Source organism: Scardinius erythrophthalmus, assembly GCF_964197995.2.
Source record: "Scardinius erythrophthalmus genome assembly, chromosome: 14".
Lineage (NCBI taxonomy): Eukaryota > Metazoa > Chordata > Actinopteri > Cypriniformes > Leuciscidae > Scardinius > Scardinius erythrophthalmus.
In genome coordinates this window covers 41,005,730-41,017,977 of record NC_138234.1, presented here as the reverse complement: position 1 = coordinate 41,017,977, position 12,248 = coordinate 41,005,730, and positions in this window count along the sequence as shown.

The window sequence follows — 12,248 nt, the reverse complement described above, 5'->3', positions numbered from 1 at the left end:
TACGATTAATTTTCACACTTTTATCATATAGTGACCAGTGGTGTTGTAAATACCTAAAGAGTAAGTAAGTATACATGTAAGTGACTACATGTGGTGTGATAGAACTTCAAGACCCTAGGCATAGTTGTCTATAGTAACATGAAAGCAAATAAGAAGAACCTGTCAAAGTCTAGAACTCTTGATTAGTTTGATTCCATAATAGCCCAATGGATAAAATGCTAAGCAAGTGCATATTGATTATCTGGAAGGCAGGCTACACGAATAAACAAGGTATGCAAAGGGCCGAAATGGATCGCTGGGTCCTACCACCTTGGTGAAAACTTGCTGGGACCCGAGGGGTATATATGCCTCTTGCAAAAGTGTCAGCAGAAACCATTGGGGAGCAGGCTTTGACCCCATAGGTGATATCTTTTCCCTTCAGATTTAGTCACAGAACATCACTGAAACAGAACAATAAATCCACACAGAGCAAACTTGAACTAAAATAAATTTCTTACAATTAATTTTCACGCTTTTATCATATAGTGACCAGTGGTGTTGTAAATACCTTAAGAGTTACATATGCCGAGTAAGCATACATGTAAGTGACTACATGTGGTGTGATAGAACTTCAAGACCCTAGGCATAGTTGTCTATAGTAACATGAAAGCAAATAAGAAAAACCTGTCAAAGTCTAGAACTCTTGATTAGTTTGATTTCATAATAACCCAATGGAAGAAATGCTAAGCAAGTGCATATTGATTATCTGTAGGGAAGGCTACACGAATAAACAAGGTATGCAAAGGGGAGAAATGGATCGCTGGGTCCTACCACCTTGGTGAAAACTTGCTGGGACCCGAGGGGTATATATGTCTCTTTCAAAAGCTGCAGCTGATACCACTGGGGAACTGGCTTTGACCCCGTAGGTGATATATTTTCCCTTCAGAAAATTCAAAATGTCAAAGAACATCACTGAAACAGAACAATAAACAATAAATCCACACAGAGCAATCTTGAACTAATATAAATTTCTTACGATTAATTTTCACACTTTTATCATATAGTGACCAGTGGTGTTGTAAATACCTAAAGAGTACATATGTCAAGTAAGCATACATGTAAGTGACTACATGTGGTGTGATAGAACTTCAAGACCCTAGGCATAGTTGTCTATAGTAACATGAAAGCAAATAAGAAGAACCTGTCAAAGTCTAGAACTCTTGATTAGTTTGATTCCATAATAACCCAATGGATAAAGTGCTAAGCAAGTGCATATTGATTATCTGGAAGGCAGGCTACACGAATAAACAAGGTATGCAAAGGGCCGAAATGGATCGCTGGGTCCTACCACCTTGGTGAAAACTTGCTGGGACCCGAGGGGTATATATGCCTCTTGCAAAAGCTTCAGCAGATACCATTGGGGAACAGGCTTTGACCCCGTAGGTGATATCTTTTCCCTTCAGATTTAGTCAAAGAACATCACTGGAACAGAACAATACATCCACACAGAGCAAACTTGAACTAAAATAAATTTCTTACGATTAATTTTCACGCTTTTATCATATAGTGACCAGTGGTGTTGAAAATACCTTAAGAGTTACATATGCCAAGTAAGCATACATGTAAGTGACTACATGTGGTGTGATAGAACTTCAAGACCATAGGCATAGTTGTCTATAGTAACATGAAAGCAAATAAGAAAAACCTGTCAAAGTCTAGAACTCTTGATTAGTTTGATTTCATAATAACCCAATAGAAGAAATGCTAAGCAAGTGCATATTGATTATCTGTAGGGAAGGCTACACAAATAAACAAGGTATGCAAAGGGGAGAAATGGATCGCTGGGTCCTACTACCTTGGTGAAAACTTGCTGGGACCCGAGGGGTATATATGTCTCTTGCAAAAGCTGCAGCTGATACCATTGGGGAACTGGCTTTGACCCCGTAGGTGATATATTTTCCTTTCAGAAAATTCAAAATGTCAAAGAACATTACTGAAACAGAACAATAAACAATAAATCCACACAGAGCAAACTTGAACTAATATAAATTTCTTACGATTAATTTTCACACTTTTATCATATAGTGACCAGTGGTGTTGTAAATACCTAAGGCGTTACATATGTCAAGTAAGCATACATGTAAGTGACTACATGTGGTGTGATAGAACTTCAAGACCCTAGGCATAGTTGTCTATAGTAACATGAAAGCAAATAAGAAGAACCTGTCAAAGTCTAGAACTCTTGATTAGTTTGATTCCATAATAACCCAATGGATAAAATGCTAAGCAAGTGCATATTGATTATCTGGAAGGCAGGCTACACGAATAAACAAGGTATGCAAAGGACCGAAATGGATCGCTGGGTCCTACCACCTTGGTGAAAACTTGCTGGGACCCGAGGGGTATATATGCCTCTTGCAAAAGTGTCAGCAGAAACCATTGGGGAGCAGGCTTTGACCCCATAGGTGATATCTTTTCCCTTCAGATTTAGTCACAGAACATCACTGAAACAGAACAATAAATATACACAGAGCAAACTTGAACTAATATAAATTTCTTACGATTAATTTTCACACTTTTATCATATAGTGACCAGTGGTGTTGTAAATACCTAAGGCGTTACATATGTCAAGTAAGCATACATGTAAGTGACTACATGTGGTGTGATAGAACTTCAAGACCCTAGGCATAGTTGTCTATAGTAACATGAAAGCAAATAAGAAGAACCTGTCAAAGTCTAGAACTCTTGATTAGTTTAATTCCATAATAACCCAATGGATAAAATGCTAAGCAAGTGCATATTGATTATCTGGAAGGCAGGCTACACGAATAAACAAGGTATGCAAAGGGCCGAAATGGATCGCTGGGTCCTACCACCTTGGTGAAAACTTGCTGGGACCCGAGGGGTATATATGTCTCTTGCAAAAGTGTCAGCAGATACCATTGGGGAGCAGGCTTTGACCCCATAGGTGATATCTTTTCCCTTCAGATTTAGTCACTGAACATCACTGAAACAGAACAATAAATCCACACAGAGCAAACTTGAACTAATATAAATTTCTTACGATTAATTTTCACGCTTTTATCATATAGTGACCAGTGGTGTTGTAAATACCTTAAGAGTTACATATGCCAAGTAAGCATACATGTAAGTGACTACATGTGGTGTGATAGAACTTCAAGACCCTAGGCATAGTTGTCTATAGTAACATGAAAGCAAATAAGAAAAACCTGTCAAAGTCTAGAACTCTTGATTAGTTTGATTTCATAATAACCCAATGGAAGAAATGCTAAGCAAGTGCATATTGATTATCTGTAGGGAAGGCTACACGAATAAACAAGGTATGCAAAGGGGAGAAATGGATCGCTGGGTCCTACTACCTTGGTGAAAACTTGCTGGGACCCGAGGGGTATATATGTCTCTTTCAAAAGCTGCAGCTGATTCCATTGGGGAACTGGCTTTGACCCCGTAGGTGATATATTTTCCCTTCAGAAAATTCAAAATGTCAAAGAACATAACTGAAACAGAACAATAAACAATAAATCCACACAGAGCAAACTTGAACTAATATAAATTTCTTACGATTAATTTTCACACTTTTATCATATAGTGACCAGTGGTGTTGTAAATACCTAAAGAGTACATATGTCAAGTAAGTATACATGTAAGTGACTACATGTGGTGTGATAGAACTTCAAGACCCTAGGCATAGTTGTCCATAGTAACATGAAAGCAAATAAGAAGAACCTGTCAAAGTCTAGAACTCTTGATTAGTTTGATTCCATAATAACCCAATGGATAAAATGCTAAGCAAGTGCATATTGATTATCTGGAAGGCAGGCTACACGAATAAACAAGGTATGCAAAGGGCCGAAATGGATCGCTGGGTCCTACCACCTTGGTGAAAACTTGCTGGGACCCGAGGGGTATATATGCCTCTTGCAAAAGTGTCAGCAGAAACCATTGGGGAGCAGGCTTTGACCCCAAAGGGGATATCTTTTCCCTTCAGATTTAGTCACAGAACATCACTGAAACAGAACAATAAATCTACACAGAGCAAACTTGAACTAATATAAATTTCTTACGATTAATTTTCACACTTTTATCATATAGTGACCAGTGGTGTTGTAAATACCTAAGGCGTTACATATGTCAAGTAAGCATACATGTAAGTGACAACATGTGGTGTGATAGAACTTCAAGACCCTAGGCATAGTTGTCTATAGTAACATGAAAGCAAATAAGAAGAACCTGTCAAAGTCTAGAACTCTTGATTAGTTTGATTCCATAATAACCCAATGGATAAAATGCTAAGCAAGTGCATATTGATTATCTGGAAGGCAGGCTACACGAATAAACAAGGTATGCAAAGGGCCGAAATGGATCGCTGGGTCCTACCACCTTGGTGAAAACTTGCTGGGACCCGAGGGGTATATATGCCTCTTGCAAAAGTGTCAGCAGATACCATTGGGGAGCAGGCTTTGACCCCATAGGTGATATCTTTTCCCTTCAGATTTAGTCACAGAACATCACTGAAACAGAACAATAAATCTACACAGAGCAAACTTGAACTAATATAAATTTCTTACGATTAATTTTCACACTTTTATCATATAGTGACCAGTGGTGTTGTAAATACCTAAGGAGTTACATATGTCAAGTAAGCATACATGTAAGTGACTACATGTGGTGTGATAGAACTTCAAGACCCTAGGCATAGTTGTCTATAGTAACATGAAAGCAAATAAGAAGAACCTGTCAAAGTCTAGAACTCTTGATTAGTTTGATTCCATAATAACCCAATGGATAAAATGCTAAGCAAGTGCATATTGATTATCTGGAAGGCAGGCTACACGAATAAACAAGGTATGCAAAGGGCCGAAATGGATCGCTGGGTACTACCACCTTGGTGAAAACTTGCTGGGACCCGAGGGGTATATATGCCTCTTGCAAAAGTGTCAGCAGAAACCATTGGGGAGCAGGCTTTGACCCCATAGGTGATATCTTTTCCCTTCAGATTTAATCAGAGAACATCACTGAAACAGAACAATAAATCTACACAGAGCAAACTTGAACTAATATAAATTTCTTACGATTAATTTTCACACTTTTATCATATAGTGACCAGTGGTGTTGTAAATACCTTAAGAGTTACATATGCCAAGTAAGCATACATGTAAGTGACTACATGTGGTGTGATAGAACTTCAAGACCCTAGGCATAGTTGTCTATAGTAACATGAAAGCAAATAAGAAAAACCTGTCAAAGTCTAGAACTCTTGATTAGTTTGATTTCATAATAACCCAATGGAAGAAATGCTAAGGAAGTGCATATTGATTATCTGTAGGGAAGGCTACACGAATAAACAAGGTATGCAAAGGGCCGAAATGGATCGCTGGGTCCTACCACCTTGGTGAAAACTTGCTGGGACCCGAGGGGTATATATGTCTCTTGCAAAAGTGTCAGCAGATACCATTGGGGAGCAGGCTTTGACCCCAGAGGTGATATCTTTTCCCTTCAGATTTAGTCACAGAACATCACTGAAACAGAACAATAAATCCACACAGAGCAAACTTGAACTAATATAAATTTCTTACGATTAATTTTCACGCTTTTATCATATAGTGACCAGTGGTGTTGTAAATACCTAAAGAGTACATATGTCAAGTAAGTATACATGTAAGTGACTACATGTGGTGTGATAGAACTTCAAGACCCTAGGCATAGTTGTCTATAGTAACATGGAAGCAAATAAGAAGAACCTGTCAAAGTCTAGAACTCTTGATTAGTTTGATTCCATAATAACCCAATGGATAAAATGCTAAGCAAGTGCATATTGATTATCTGGAAGGCAGGCTACACGAATAAACAAGGTATGCAAAGGGCCGAAATGGATCGCTGGGTCCTACCACCTTGGTCAAAACTTGCTGGGACCCGAGGGGTATATATGCCTCTTGCAAAAGTGTCAGCAGAAACCATTGGGGAGCAGGCTTTGACCCCATAGGTGATATCTTTTCCCTTCAGATTTAGTCAGAGAACATCACTGAAACAGAACAATAAATCTACACAGAGCAAACTTGAACTAATATAAATTTCTTACGATTAATTTTCACACTTTTATCATATAGTGACCAGTGGTGTTGTAAATACCTAAGGAGTTACATATGTCAAGTAAGCATACATGTAAGTGACTACATGTGGTGTGATAGAACTTCAAGACCCTAGGCATAGTTGTCTATAGTAACATGAAAGCAAATAAGAAGAACCTGTCAAAGTGTAGAACTCTTGATTAGTTTGATTCCATAATAACCCAATGGATAAAATGCTAAGCAAGTGCATATTGATTATCTGGAAGGCAGGCTACACGAATAAACAAGGTATGCAAAGGGCCGAAATGGATCGCTGGGTCCTACCACCTTGGTGAAAACTTGCTGGGACCCGAGGGGTATATATGCCTCTTGCAAAAGCTTCAGCAGATACCATTGGGGAACAGGCTTTGACCCCGTAGGTGATATCTTTTCCCTTCAGATTTAGTCAAAGAACATCACTGGAACAGAACAATACATCCACACAGAGCAAACTTGAACTAAAATAAATTTCTTACGATTAATTTTCACGCTTTTATCATATAGTGACCAGTGGTGTTGTAAATACCTTAAGAGTTACATATGCCAAGTAAGCATACATGTAAGTGACTACATGTGGTGTGATAGAACTTCAAGACCATAGGCATAGTTGTCTATAGTAACATGAAAGCAAATAAGAAAAACCTGTCAAAGTCTAGAACTCTTGATTAGTTTGATTTCATAATAACCCAATAGAAGAAATGCTAAGCAAGTGCATATTGATTATCTGTAGGGAAGGCTACACGAATAAACAAGGTATGCAAAGGGGAGAAATGGATCGCTGGGTCCTACTACCTTGGTGAAAACTTGCTGGGACCTGAGGGGTATATATGTCTCTTGCAAAAGCTGCAGCTGATACCATTGGGGAACTGGCTTTGACCCCGTAGGTGATATATTTTCCCTTAAGAAAATTGAAAATGTCAAAGAACATCACTGAAACAGAACAATAAACAATAAATCCACACAGAGCAAACTTGAACTAATATAAATTTCTTACGATTAATTTTCACACTTTTATCATATAGTGACCAGTGGTGTTGTAAATACCTAAAGAGTAAGTAAGTATACATGTAAGTGACTACATGTGGTGTGATAGAACTTCAAGACCATAGGCATAGTTGTCTATAGTAACATGAAAGCAAATAAGAAGAACCTGTCAAAGTCTAGAACTCTTGATTAGTTTGATTCCATAATAACCCAATGGATAAAATGCTAAGCAAGTGCATATTGATTATCTGGAAGGCAGGCTACACGAATAAACAAGGTATGCAAAGGGCCGAAATGGATCGCTGGGTCCTACCACCTTGGTGAAAACTTGCTGGGACCCGAGGGGTATATATGCCTCTTGCAAAAGCTTCAGCAGAAACCATTGGGGAGCAGGCTTTGACCCCATAGGTGATATCTTTTCCCTTCAGATTTAATCACAGAACATCACTGAAACAGAACAATAAATCTACACAGAGCAAACTTGAACTAATATAAATTTCTTACGATTAATTTTCACACTTTTATCATATAGTGACCAGTGGTGTTGTAAATACCTAAGGCGTTACATATGTCAAGTAAGCATACATGTAAGTGACTACATGTGGTGTGATAGAACTTCAAGACCCTAGGCATAGTTGTCTATAGTAACATGAAAGCAAATAAGAAGAACCTGTCAAAGTCTAGAACTCTTGATTAGTTTGATTCCATAATAACCAAATGGATAAAATGCTAAGCAAGTGCATATTGATTATCTGGAAGGCAGGCTACACAAATAAACAAGGTATGCAAAGGACCGAAATGGATCGCTGGGTCCTACCACCTTGGTGAAAACTTGCTGGGACCCGAGGGGTATATATGCCTCTTGCAAAAGTGTCAGCAGAAACCATTGGGGAGCAGGCTTTGACCCCATAGGTGATATCTTTTCCCTTCAGATTTAGTCAAAGAACATCACTGAAACAGAACAATAAATCTACACAGAGCAAACTTGAACTAATATAAATTTCTTACGATTAATTTTCACACTTTTATCATATAGTGACCAGTGGTGTTGTAAATACCTAAAGAGTAAGTAAGTATACATGTAAGTGACTACATGTGGTGTGATAGAACTTCAAGACCCTAGGCATAGTTGTCTATAGTAACATGAAAGCAAATAAGAAGAACCTGTCAAAGTCTAGAACTCTTGATTAGTTTGATTCCATAATAACCCAATGGATAAAATGCTAAGCAAGTGCATATTGATTATCTGGAAGGCAGGCTACACGAATAAACAAGGTATGCAAAGGGCCGAAATGGATCGCTGGGTCCTACCACCTTGGTGAAAACTTGCTGGGACCCGAGGGGTATATATGCCTCTTGCAAAAGTCTCAGCAGAAACCATTGGGGAGCAGGCTTTGACCCCATAGGTGATATCTTTTCCCTTCAGATTTAGTCACACAACATCACTGAAACAGAATAATAAATCTACTCAGAGCAAACTTGAACTAATATAAATTTCTTACGATTAATTTTCACACTTTTATCATATAGTGACCAGTGGTGTTGTAAATACCTAAGGCGTTACATATGTCAAGTAAGCATACATGTAAGTGACAACATGTGGTGTGATAGAACTTCAAGACCCTAGGCATAGTTGTCTATAGTAACATGAAAGCAAATAAGAAGAACCTGTCAAAGTCTAGAACTCTTGATTAGTTTGATTCCATAATAACCCAATGGATAAAATGCTAAGCAAGTGCATATTGATTATCTGGAAGGCAGGCTATACGAATAAACAAGGTATGCAAAGGGCCGAAATGGATCGCTGGGTCCTACCACCTTGGTGAAAACTTGCTGGGACCCGAGGGGTATATATGCCTCTTGCAAAAGTGTCAGCAGATACCATTGGGGAGCAGGCTTTGACCCCATAGGTGATATCTTTTCCCTTCAGATTTAGTCACAGAACATCACTGAAACAGAACAATAAATCCACACAGAGCAAACTTGAACTAAAATAAATTTCTTACAATTAATTTTCACGCTTTTATCATATAGTGACCAGTGGTGTTGTAAATACCTTAAGAGTTACATATGCCAAGTAAGCATACATGTAAGTGACTACATGTGGTGTGATAGAACTTCAAGACCCTAGGCATAGTTGTCTATAGTAACATGAAAGCAAATAAGAAGAACCTGTCAAAGTCTAGAACTCTTGATTAGTTTGATTCCATAATAACCCAATGGATAAAATGCTAAGCAAGTGCATATTGATTATCTGGAAGGCAGGCTACACGAATAAACAAGGTATGCAAAGGGCCGAAATGGATCGCTGGGTCCTACCACCTTGGTGAAAACTTGCTGGGACCCGAGGGGTATATATGCCTCTTGCAAAAGCTTCAGCAGATACCATTGGGGTACAGGCTTTGACCCCGTAGGTGATATATTTTCCCTTCAGATTTAGTCAAAGAACATCACTGAAACAGAACAATAAATCTACACAGAGCAAACTTGAACTAATATAAATTTCTTACGATTAATTTTCACACTTTTATCATATAGTGACCAGTGGTGTTGTAAATACCTAAAGAGTAAGTAAGTATACATGTAAGTGACTACATGTGGTGTGATAGAACTTCAAGACCCTAGGCATAGTTGTCTATAGTAACATGAAAGCAAATAAGAAGAACCTGTCAAAGTCTAGAACTCTTGATTAGTTTGATTCCATAATAACCCAATGGATAAAATGCTAAGCAAGTGCATATTGATTATCTGGAAGGCAGGCTACACGAATAAACAAGGTATGCAAAGGGCCGAAATGGATCGCTGGGTCCTACCACCTTGGTGAAAACTTGCTGGGACCCGAGGGGTATATATGCCTCTTGCAAAAGTCTCAGCAGAAACCATTGGGGAGCAGGCTTTGACCCCATAGGTGATATCTTTTCCCTTCAGATTTAGTCACACAACATCACTGAAACAGAATAATAAATCTACTCAGAGCAAACTTGAACTAATATAAATTTCTTACGATTAATTTTCACACTTTTATCATATAGTGACCAGTGGTGTTGTAAATACCTAAGGCGTTACATATGTCAAGTAAGCATACATGTAAGTGACAACATGTGGTGTGATAGAACTTCAAGACCCTAGGCATAGTTGTCTATAGTAACATGAAAGCAAATAAGAAGAACCTGTCAAAGTCTAGAACTCTTGATTAGTTTGATTCCATAATAACCCAATGGATAAAATGCTAAGCAAGTGCATATTGATTATCTGGAAGGCAGGCTATACGAATAAACAAGGTATGCAAAGGGCCGAAATGGATCGCTGGGTCCTACCACCTTGGTGAAAACTTGCTGGGACCCGAGGGGTATATATGCCTCTTGCAAAAGTGTCAGCAGATACCATTGGGGAGCAGGCTTTGACCCCATAGGTGATATCTTTTCCCTTCAGATTTAGTCACAGAACATCACTGAAACAGAACAATAAATCCACACAGAGCAAACTTGAACTAAAATAAATTTCTTACAATTAATTTTCACGCTTTTATCATATAGTGACCAGTGGTGTTGTAAATACCTTAAGAGTTACATATGCCAAGTAAGCATACATGTAAGTGACTACATGTGGTGTGATAGAACTTCAAGACCCTAGGCATAGTTGTCTATAGTAACATGAAAGCAAATAAGAAGAACCTGTCAAAGTCTAGAACTCTTGATTAGTTTGATTCCATAATAACCCAATGGATAAAATGCTAAGCAAGTGCATATTGATTATCTGGAAGGCAGGCTACACGAATAAACAAGGTATGCAAAGGGCCGAAATGGATCGCTGGGTCCTACCACCTTGGTGAAAACTTGCTGGGACCCGAGGGGTATATATGCCTCTTGCAAAAGCTTCAGCAGATACCATTGGGGTACAGGCTTTGACCCCGTAGGTGATATCTTTTCCCTTCAGATTTAGTCAAAGAACATCACTGGAACAGAACAATACATCCACACAGAGCAAACTTGAACTAAAATAAATTTCTTACGATTAATTTTCACGCTTTTATCATATAGTGACCAGTGGTGTTGAAAATACCTTAAGAGTTACATATGCCAAGTAAGCATACATGTAAGTGACTACATGTGGTGTGATAGAACTTCAAGACCATAGGCATAGTTGTCTATTGTAACATGAAAGCAAATAAGAAAAACCTGTCAAAGTCTAGAACTCTTGATTAGTTTGATTTCATAATAACCCAATAGAAGAAATGCTAAGCAAGTGCATATTGATTATCTGTAGGGAAGGCTACACAAATAAACAAGGTATGCAAAGGGGAGAAATGGATCGCTGGGTCCTACTACCTTGGTGAAAACTTGCTGGGACCCGAGGGGTATATATGTCTCTTGCAAAAGCTGCAGCTGATACCATTGGGGAACTGGCTTTGACCCCGTAGGTGATATATTTTCCTTTCAGAAAATTCAAAATGTCAAAGAACATCACTGAAACAGAACAATAAACAATAAATCCACACAGAGCAAACTTGAACTAATATAAATTTCTTACGATTAATTTTCACACTTTTATCATATAGTGACCAGTGGTGTTGTAAATACCTAAGGCGTTACATATGTCAAGTAAGCATACATGTAAGTGACTACATGTGGTGTGATAGAACTTCAAGACCCTAGGCATAGTTGTCTATAGTAACATGAAAGCAAATAAGAAGAACCTGTCAAAGTCTAGAACTCTTGATTAGTTTGATTCCATAATAACCCAATGGATAAAATGCTAAGCAAGTGCATATTGATTATCTGGAAGGCAGGCTACACGAATATACAAGGTATGCAAAGGGCCGAAATGGATCGCTGGGTCCTACCACCTTGGTGAAAACTTGCTGGGACCCGAGGGGTATAAATGCCTCTTGCAAAAGTGTCAGCAGAAACCATTGGGGAGCAGGCTTTGACCCCATAGGTGATATCTTTTCCCTTCAGATTTAGTCACACAACATCACTGAAACAGAATAATAAATCTACTCAGAGCAAACTTGAACTAATATAAATTTCTTACGATTAATTTTCACACTTTTATCATATAGTGACCAGTGGTGTTGTAAATACCTAAGGCGTTACATATGTCAAGTAAGCATACATGTAAGTGACTACATGTGGTGTGATAGAACTTCAAGACCC